The sequence below is a fragment of the Monodon monoceros genome, unplaced genomic scaffold (assembly GCF_005190385.1).
Source record: "Monodon monoceros isolate NGI ecotype Baffin Bay Population unplaced genomic scaffold, NGI_Narwhal_1 Super_Scaffold_21, whole genome shotgun sequence".
Classification (NCBI taxonomy): domain Eukaryota; kingdom Metazoa; phylum Chordata; class Mammalia; order Artiodactyla; family Monodontidae; genus Monodon; species Monodon monoceros.
The window spans coordinates 37,753,012-37,762,005 of record NW_021703778.1 but is presented as its reverse complement, the minus strand read 5'-3'; positions in this window follow the sequence as shown (position 1 = coordinate 37,762,005).

The following is an 8,994-nucleotide window of genomic DNA, read 5'->3' as shown; positions in this document are numbered from 1 at the left end:
ATTTCAAACAGGCTCCCAGGTGATGGCGATGCCGCTGGTCCAGACCACACTTTGAGAACCCCTGAACTAGAGACTCTCTCTACTAGAGAATACACTGAAATTGATCAAAGGACAAGGTGTGTGTGAGCTGCAAAAGATAAAGAATAACATCAATTTTCCCTCCCAAAACACAAAAACCAAACTTAATCAAATTATGTGTGTGTATAATTTCACTTAAAAAGATGACTGAAGGGAAAAAAGACAGGTAAGGAAAAGGTAGATGGTTGCTCTTCTTGCCCTGGACATTGCCGTGTCTGCACGCGATGCTGCAGCCACCTTTATACTGGCCTGACGTTGGAGCCAATAGCAAGGAGGGAGGAGCCATGAGAATCACAGGAAAGCATGCCCGCAGCCTGGTGTATCCCTGGAACTCTTGTTATGTGAATTAATAAGTCCTCATATGGCTTAAGCCATTTTTTGTTGAGGTCTTCTTTTACTCACAGCCCAAACTGCGTAACTGATCCATTAATGATTGAATAAGATCATATAAGTGAGTGCTTACTTGGGCACTTGACACATAGCCCTCTTCCATCCAGCCACCTTTTACTGCACTTATTCTGGAAAAGCTTTCTGGGCTGGGCCATAATAGGAAATATTGTGAGGAAGCTGGCAGATTCCCTGACTTCCAGGAGCTCAGAGTGGATAAGGGGAGCCAAGAGAAGCAAAAGAAGGAATTTAATGGTTCATGCAACTGGGAAATCCAGGAATGGGCTGGCTTCAGGTGTGGCAGAGTCCTGTTACTCAAATGATGTCAATTGGTCTCTTTTTCAATGTGGCTCAGGTCTCCCCTTTGTGAGCTACTTGCATTCTGTCCTGCTGTGGAGCACTTCCTCTATGCAGTGGGAGGAGAGCATGGATTTTGTCAACCATAAGGCTTACATCCTACCATCTGAGCAAGCCTAGAGGAAACAGAAGGCTCCTCTTTTCCCTGCCTCCATATATAAAATCCCAGGGGAGGAGTCTGGGTGGCTTAGCCTGTGCCATGTGCCCTTATCTGGCCAAAAATTGTGGTCGGGGGATGGCATACCATGCTTGGCCTAACATGTGTATTGTGTGGGTGTTTACATATATCATTTATGTCATATATGTGTGTATATTGGGTATATATATATTTTTTAATCTATTGTGTTTTTTTTAAGATTTAATTTTATTTTTGGCTGCTTTGGGTCTTTTTAAAAATAAATTTATTTATTTATTTTTGGCTGTGTTGGGTCTTTGTTGCTGTGCGTGGGCTTTCTCTAGCTGCTGAGAGCAGGGGCTACCCTTCGTTGTGTTGCACTGGCTTCTCATTGAGGTGGCTTCTCTTGTTGCAGAGCACGGGCTCTAGGCGCATGGGCTTCAGTAGTTGTGGCTCGTGGGCTCTAGAGCGCAGGCTCAGCAGTTGTGGCGCACGGGCTTCATTGCTCTGCGGCATGTGGGATCTTCCCAGACCAGGGCTCGAACCCGTGTCCCCTGCATTGGCAGGTGGATTCTTATCCACTGCGCCACCATGGAAGTCCCTAATCTATTGTTGTATAACAATATTACCACAAATGCAGCAGTGTGAGACAACATATATTATCTCACAGCTTTTGTGGGTCAGGAATCCTGGCATGGCTTAGCTGGGTCCTCTGCAAGCCTGCAATCAAGGTGCAGGCCAGGACTGAGGCCTCATCTGGAGGCTCAGCTGGGGAAGGGTCCACTTCCAAATTCATGCAGCACTTGGCCAAATTCAGTTCCTTGCACATACAGGACTGAGGGCTCATTTTCTTGCTGGCTGTCACCTGCCCTCAGTTTCTAGAGGCCATTTTCAGGTGGGCTGCAACATGGCCACCTGCTTTATCAAAACCAACAAGGGAGTGAGAGAATTAGTAAGATGGGTGCTACAATCTTTTTTTTTTTTTTGGCCACGCCATGTGGCACGTGGGATCTTAGTTCCCTGACCAAGGATCGGACCGGTGGCCCCTGCAGTGGAAGCTCAGAGTCTTAACCACTGGACGGCCAGGGAAGTTCTCGGGTACTACAGTCTTACGTGATGTAATCACATCATCATATACATGTAATCACATACATCCCATCACCTTTGCTGTATCCTGTTGTTTAGACATAAGTCACAGGTCCTGCCCAATCTCAAGGAGATGGGATTCTGCATGGGCATGAATACCAAGAAGTGGGTGTCATGGGGGCCACCTCAAGAGTTTGTCTCCATATAGTATATATACATACAGGTATATGTTTACTGAATAGTTTATTACATATATAGTTGTTCTCTGCTTGCTATTCTCCACCTCATTCTCCCAGTGTAGCCAAAATTCATTCATTCACTTATTCATTCACTTAACAAGTACTGATCAATCCCCTGTAATGTGCCAGGCTCAGCCCTAGGAAGATGGATTCCTGTTCTCATAGGACTTATATCTACTGGGGGAACTGACAGTTAACTAATCACACAACGAAATACATCATCACAGACTCTGTAAATGCTATGAAGAAAAGTTCAGGGTACAGTAAAGGCATATAACTAGGGGTCCTGTCCTGGTCTAGGGCTCAGCAAAAGTTCCTCTGAGCAATATTTCCTGAAATTTAAGGATGAGTAGAAAATGCAGTGCACAGGGAGTCAGTGCAATGGGGCAGGGTGTGTAGAACACTCTAGGCAAAGGGCATGGCGTATGCAAAGGCCCTGAGGCAGAACTGTATGACTAATTCCTAGAACTCAGTGAATTCCCTGAGGCTGGCATCCCGAACAGCAAGGGGGAGTGGAGAATACCGTTCCTGATCCTGTCACTCCTGGTGCTTAAAACTCTTCAATGACTTGTTCTCAGAACCTTTAGTATAATATCTAAACTTGCCCTTGGGTAGACTCCTGTCTTCCCCTCTGGCTGCATGCCTGACCACTCCTGAGCCAGATGTTCTGTCACCTCCCAGAAGCTGGTTTCTCCACCCCCAACCCTTTGCTTGAATAATTCCTATTTGTCCTTCAGGACACAGATTAGACATGATGGCCTCTGGAAAGCTGGGTTAAATATTCTCCTGTTTGTCTCTGCAAACCCATGGGTTCCATGCAGGTTTTGTCAGGAGGGAGGGGAGTGAGGATGGGTCATTGTTCCATGGTCTCCTCTCCTCCCTCCCTCACAGGGTCACTTGCAGCTGGCTATGGCCATTGACAGATATCACTGATCTGCTTGAGACAGCCCTCTCCACATAACCCTCCGCCATCCAGGATCTTCAAACCCTCCCTTCCTTTGTCTCTTCCAGTGACCTAAGAGTGGTAACAGCCTAGCTGTGACTAAAAGTGTGTGATTAAAAGCTGGACCTCTGGGGCCATAGTTTGAATGCCAGCTTTGCTACATACTTAGCTGTGTGACTTTGGGCAAGTTACTCAACCTCTCTGTGCTTCAGTTTCTTCATGAGTTAAAATGGGGATAATAACTGTACTCCCTTCATAGAATTGTTATGAAGATTAAATGAATTGGGACCAGTGGTAAAGAATCCGCCTTCCAATGCAGGGGATGCAGGTTTGATCCCTGGTCAGGGAACTAAGATCCCAAATGTCGCAGGGCAATTAAGCCCATGAGTCACAACTACTGAGCTCGAGCACCTCAACGAGAGCCTACATGCTGCAAACTATAGAGCCCACATGCTCTGGAGCCTGCGCGCCACAACAAAAGATCCCGCATGCTGCAACTAAGACCTAACACAGCCAAAAATAAAAATAAAATAAATAAATCTTTAAAAGAAAAGATTAAATGAATTAATATATGTAAAGTACCTAGAACTGTGCCTGGCACAGAGTAGGTGCTTTGTGTTGCTGTTATTGGTCTTTAGTCCTCTCCTGGCCTGACCAGTTACTGTATCATTGCTTTTAGACTTGCCTCCTGAATAGGGCTGTGGAACCTGAAGTCGGAGTGCCCGGGGCTTCCCTGCACCCCTGTCTTCCAGCACCTGGCCTAGTAGAGGTCAAATGGCAACTGCCCAGTGAATTGGATTTGATCTAAGAAGATTTCTGGCCATCATCTCATTCAGGGATAAACATAGACTCTGGCCTTTCCTCACAGTTGGGGAGTGAGGGGTGCCGAGCTGTACCTGCAGACCCTCCCTTGGATCTCTCTCCCTGCCCCAACCCCCAGTGCCACCCTGCACCCCAGCCTCCTGACAGCTCCGGGTAGGGCAGATCCTAACAGCCCTGAATGGAACAGTGAGGAGGCACCTGGTGGGTAGGGGGTGGGGGGTAGGGGTGGGCAGCAGCCCTGTGAGCATCTGTGGGGGGAGGGGGCTCCTCACTTTCAGAGGGACACCAACAAGCCAGGTGGGTCCAGTGGGGAGTGGCCAGAGTGGACATGGCCCCATCATCTGAGATGCAGAGGTGTTAGGTTGCCACACCTAAGGGAGATGGGAGGGGTCCTCACATGCTGAAGGGGGGCCTGAGGAAGGGAGGGTAGCCCAGAGGGCAGGGGAATGCAGCCAGTGCAGCCCCAGACAGGGAAATTACTTGTATCTGGACTGTTGACAGTCACTATTCTTAATGTCCACCATGGCTCCCAAGCAATGCATCCAGTGTCTGACCATCTTTGTGGCCGTAGCTCTGTGCTGACTGTAGAGGGTGACCGCAGCTCACACCAGTGTGCTCGTGCTAAGGGCCCCATGACCATGCCCTTCTGAAACAGGAGGGAAGGAGGCAGGGCACAACATTTGAAGGAATGACATAGCCCAAGGACATGACATAAACTGATTAAAACCAAGTGGGTCCAAGATGGCGGACAAGTCGGCTTCCAGTAGACCTTGAGCCTCAGTATACACTCACTGAAACACATCAGCAAGCTAAATGACACACCCACAGGCGCCATGACATTTCCAAGGCTGACCATAAGTATCAAAAAGTGGGCGGTGGCCCAATTCTTGGAAATCCACCCCCTTTGTGAAATAGCTGGAATCCTCCTCCCACTCATTAGCCTATGAAATTACCCGCCCCTATAAAAACTGACAACCCCAAACCCTGGTGCCTTTCTCACCTTCTGAGATGGCCAACACTCTGTCTGTGGAGGGTGTTTCTCTCTAAATAAATCCACTTCTTCCTTATCACTTTGTCTCTCACTGAATTTCTTCTGCGATGAGGCATCAAGAATCTAAGCTTCATTAAGTCCTGAAACCAGGTGTGTGATCACAGTTGAAAGACTGTGGGTTTTGGCCGGGTTCGAGTCCCAGCCGCGGGGGTTCAGGTCCCAATCTGAGGTGCATGGTTTCACTTCCTGGGTCATCTTAGTTCTCTGCATCCTCCATGCCTCAAACAGAACCCGGCTGACTGTCAGTTCTTGTTTGCTGCTTGAAGGAAGGAATGAACGCCTGTGGTGGGGCCGGGGCAGAAGGGACAAAGGGATCAGATAGACCTGGGTTCAAATTTCTGCTCTTGGGGCTTCCCTGGTGGTGCAGTGGTTAAGAATCTGCCTGCCAATGCAGGGGACACGGGTTCAAGCCCTGATCTGGGCAGATCCCACATGCCGCGGAGCAACTAAGCCCATGCGCCACAACTACTGAGCCTGCACTCTAGAGCCCGCGCACCACAACTACTGAGCCCAGGTGCCACAACTACTGAAGCCCACGCGCCTAGAGCCTGTGCTCCACAACAAGAGAAGCCACTGCAATGAGAAACCCATGCACCATGACGAAGAGTAGCCCCTGCTTGCCGCCACTAGAGAAAGCCCGCGCACACAAACGAAAACCCAACGCAGCCAGAAATAAATTAAAAAATAAATTAATTAAAAAAAAATTTCTGCTCTTCACCTACTGGCTGTGTGACCTTGGGCAAGTCATTTAGCTTATCTGAGCCTCAGTTTCTTTGTGAAATGGGAAGCCCAGGGCCTACGTCCCTGGATTGCTCTCAGGCTCAATGAGCTGCTGTATACAAAGTAGTGACACAGTGGCCGGCGCCTGCATAAAGGCTCAGTAAACTGATAAGAACCTTTTCTGAGTCTCTACACATCCCAACGTGTCCGCTTGCTGTGACTCAACTTACCCTTTCAGGATTCCATCTCTCCGGCACCTCCCAGATTCTATCCAGCTCCCAAACCACTCAAGTCTCAGCCTGGCCCTCAAAGGATCAGGCATAAAGACAGAAAGCTGCCCATCTTCACCCTGAAGGAAACTGGAGGCCAATTCTTCTGTCCTCTATGGGGTCCTTGCCTCCTTCCCCATCCTTCATCTTGACTGGCCAAAAAGGACATCCCAGAGCACAACCCAAGCTTGGAAGTTTCTGGAATTCATGGGGAAAAGCCCCACACTAGTTAGGGGAGAGTTCCCAAGGCCTGGGTGCCCCACACTCCCAGCCTGTCTGCTCCCTCGAAAAGGGTCCCGGTACCTCCTATTTTCCCAGCCAGGAGGCCTGCCAGTTCCCACATTACCACATGAATGGGCCACAAGGCGCCCTGTCCACTTGAGCAAACAATTTGGCTAGCAAATTGACATAATTAGGAGAGACAGAGAGGGAAGAAAGCCGCCCCGGCTCCCACAGCAGCCCGCGGGCAGCTCCTGCCGAGCTCCTCCTGGGCTTTGTGGGCCTGGTGCTCAGGGCTGATTAGAAACCTTGTGGCCTTTTCAAGAGCCCTAAGTGATTGGCCCCCTTAATCTGATTACAACTTGCAGAGCCCCTCCAGCCGCCTCTGAAGGGCCGTTCTCAAGCATCCTGCTCGATGGTGCACACACGAGTACACACACACACACACACACACACACACACACACTTAGCACCCACTCAGGCCTGCTGGTGGAGGCGCTGCCTCTTTCCTCACCATGGCTCACCTCTTTAGTCAGGGACCTCTGAGGACCTCTGAGCTGTCCTAGTCACCGCCTTCAGGCCCCATTCCCCTCAAGACAGGCCCTAAACCTGACACACAAGGGGACTGACACTGCCCCTAACACACTGGGTCACCTATCTTTTTACTTTTTTAATTTCTTAATACAATTTTAAAAGTTACTTTCCATTTACAGTTATTACAAAACATTGGCTATACTCCCCACGTCGTACAATACATCCTTGAGTCTATCTTACACCCAACAGTTTGTACTTCCCTCTCGCCCACCCCAAATTGCCCTCCCCCCACCCCAACTGGTAACCACTAGCTTGTTCTTTATATCTTGGGTCACCTATCTTTAGAGTGTCCCACTCGGATACACTGCCCAGGCCAGGGGCACACGCATACACTCACACCCCATGGGCATGCCTCCCCACCACCCATCCCTCCTCAGAGCGGCCACTCTGACCATCCAGGACAAGATACCCAACCCCACCAAGGGCAGCCCTCTCTCCACAGCAGCTGTATTTCCGGGGCTTCTCGGGCTGCAGCTCCCAGGGGATTAGGCCCAGCAGGCAGCCTGGACACAGCTCAGGCACAGGCTGCTTGGGCTGCCCCCCCGGGAACTCAGCTCGCAGGGCTACCGTCAATGGCCTCAGCTCTCCACATCCACTTTCTAGCTCTTAATCCCCGGAGCTGAGCCACAATGGCCCCTTTTCCCATACTTGCTCCTGGTCCTCACAGGCCCCAGCCTGGCCTCCGACCCCAATCGGAGCCCTCCTGGACCGCAGCGCAGGGTGAGGGTGGGGCGGGGGACAAAGCTGGCCCAATGCGTAAGGGGACAGAAGAGGAGGCTCTGGCCTTGTTAACTAACCACCCCTACCCCAAGAGATGCAAGACGGGCATGTACGTATGGGTGGGTGACATGCGTAGGGCCCTCAGGGATGAGCCCCAGGCTGCTGCACCCCATCTTTCAGGCCATTCAACCTGGAGGCCCTGAGAAAGGGTTCTCCACTTAGGAGCCCCACTCTTTTCTCACACCGTCCTGAAGACCCTCATCTCCTGGCTGGGCCAGGAACCAGAGAGTGGGAAACATGGGGTCCAGGTTGGGACATTGAAATCAGTGGGACCTGGGCTCCAGTGTCACTTTAGCACCACCCTTAATAACACTGTGACCGTGGACGGGTTACTTATCCTCTCTGGACCTCAGTATCCCCACCTGTGAGATGCTGGGAGCTGCTGGGAAGTTAAATAACAGGGCCTGTAAGATCAGCACGGTGCCCAGCACATAGTCAGCACTCAATACATGGCTGCTGTCATCATTTGTGAGTCAAAACAGGAGGGGACTTGGGGTACAGCCACCAAACAACAGATGTGGGGACAGTCTCTGGGTGTGCCCCTGCAGCCCTGCAGGAATCTGGGCTCTGCAGGGTCCTGCGAAAACCGTCGTCACAGCTGTGCCCTCCAGGATAAGCCTCCCAGTATAAGCCTCCCAGTTGCCAACATTTTAAAGACCTCATCCCCAATCACGTGACCCAGAGCTAGTTTGGGCAACAGGGGTCGGTCCAGACTCAGGTCTCTCCCTGCTGAGGCCTGGGCTTGGGCTCCCAGGGCAACCTCGACATTACCCTGAGGCGACTGTCGGACCCTTGCCTTCGGTGCCCTCCCTGCACAGCCCCCAGAACCCAGGTCGTGTCATCAGGGGAAGGGACCCCCCCAGAGTCCCCAAAGCCTGGTCCTTGTCTGGGCCTACTACTGGGCGGGACTGCCAGCGGGACCTCAGGGCCGTCAGGCTTCGGGGATCTCCTCCACCCGTACCTCTCCGGCGCCGCTGCCCCTCCCAGGCCCTCCGTGGGCGTGCCGGGCTGGGCTGGGCTGGGCCAGCTCTGCAGGGGGAGGGAGGCTGGGGTGAGGATCAGCTGAAATCAAAGCCGCCGCTCCCCTCCCCGCCACGCCGCACCCCTGCCGAGCCGCCGCGCACCTCCTTCTTTGTCACAATGTTTTTCAATCCGGTGAAGCAAACTGTCCAATTAGAGCCGGGGCCTCCGGCTTCCATCTTTGCCGACGTTTAATTAACACGCTCCTCCTGGCAGCTGCTGACAAGTTCCAGAAACAGGTTGTAAAGGGTTTTTGTCTTTACCCAGCATGGAAAATGAGGGGTGTTACATCTCGGGAACATGAATAGGTTGCA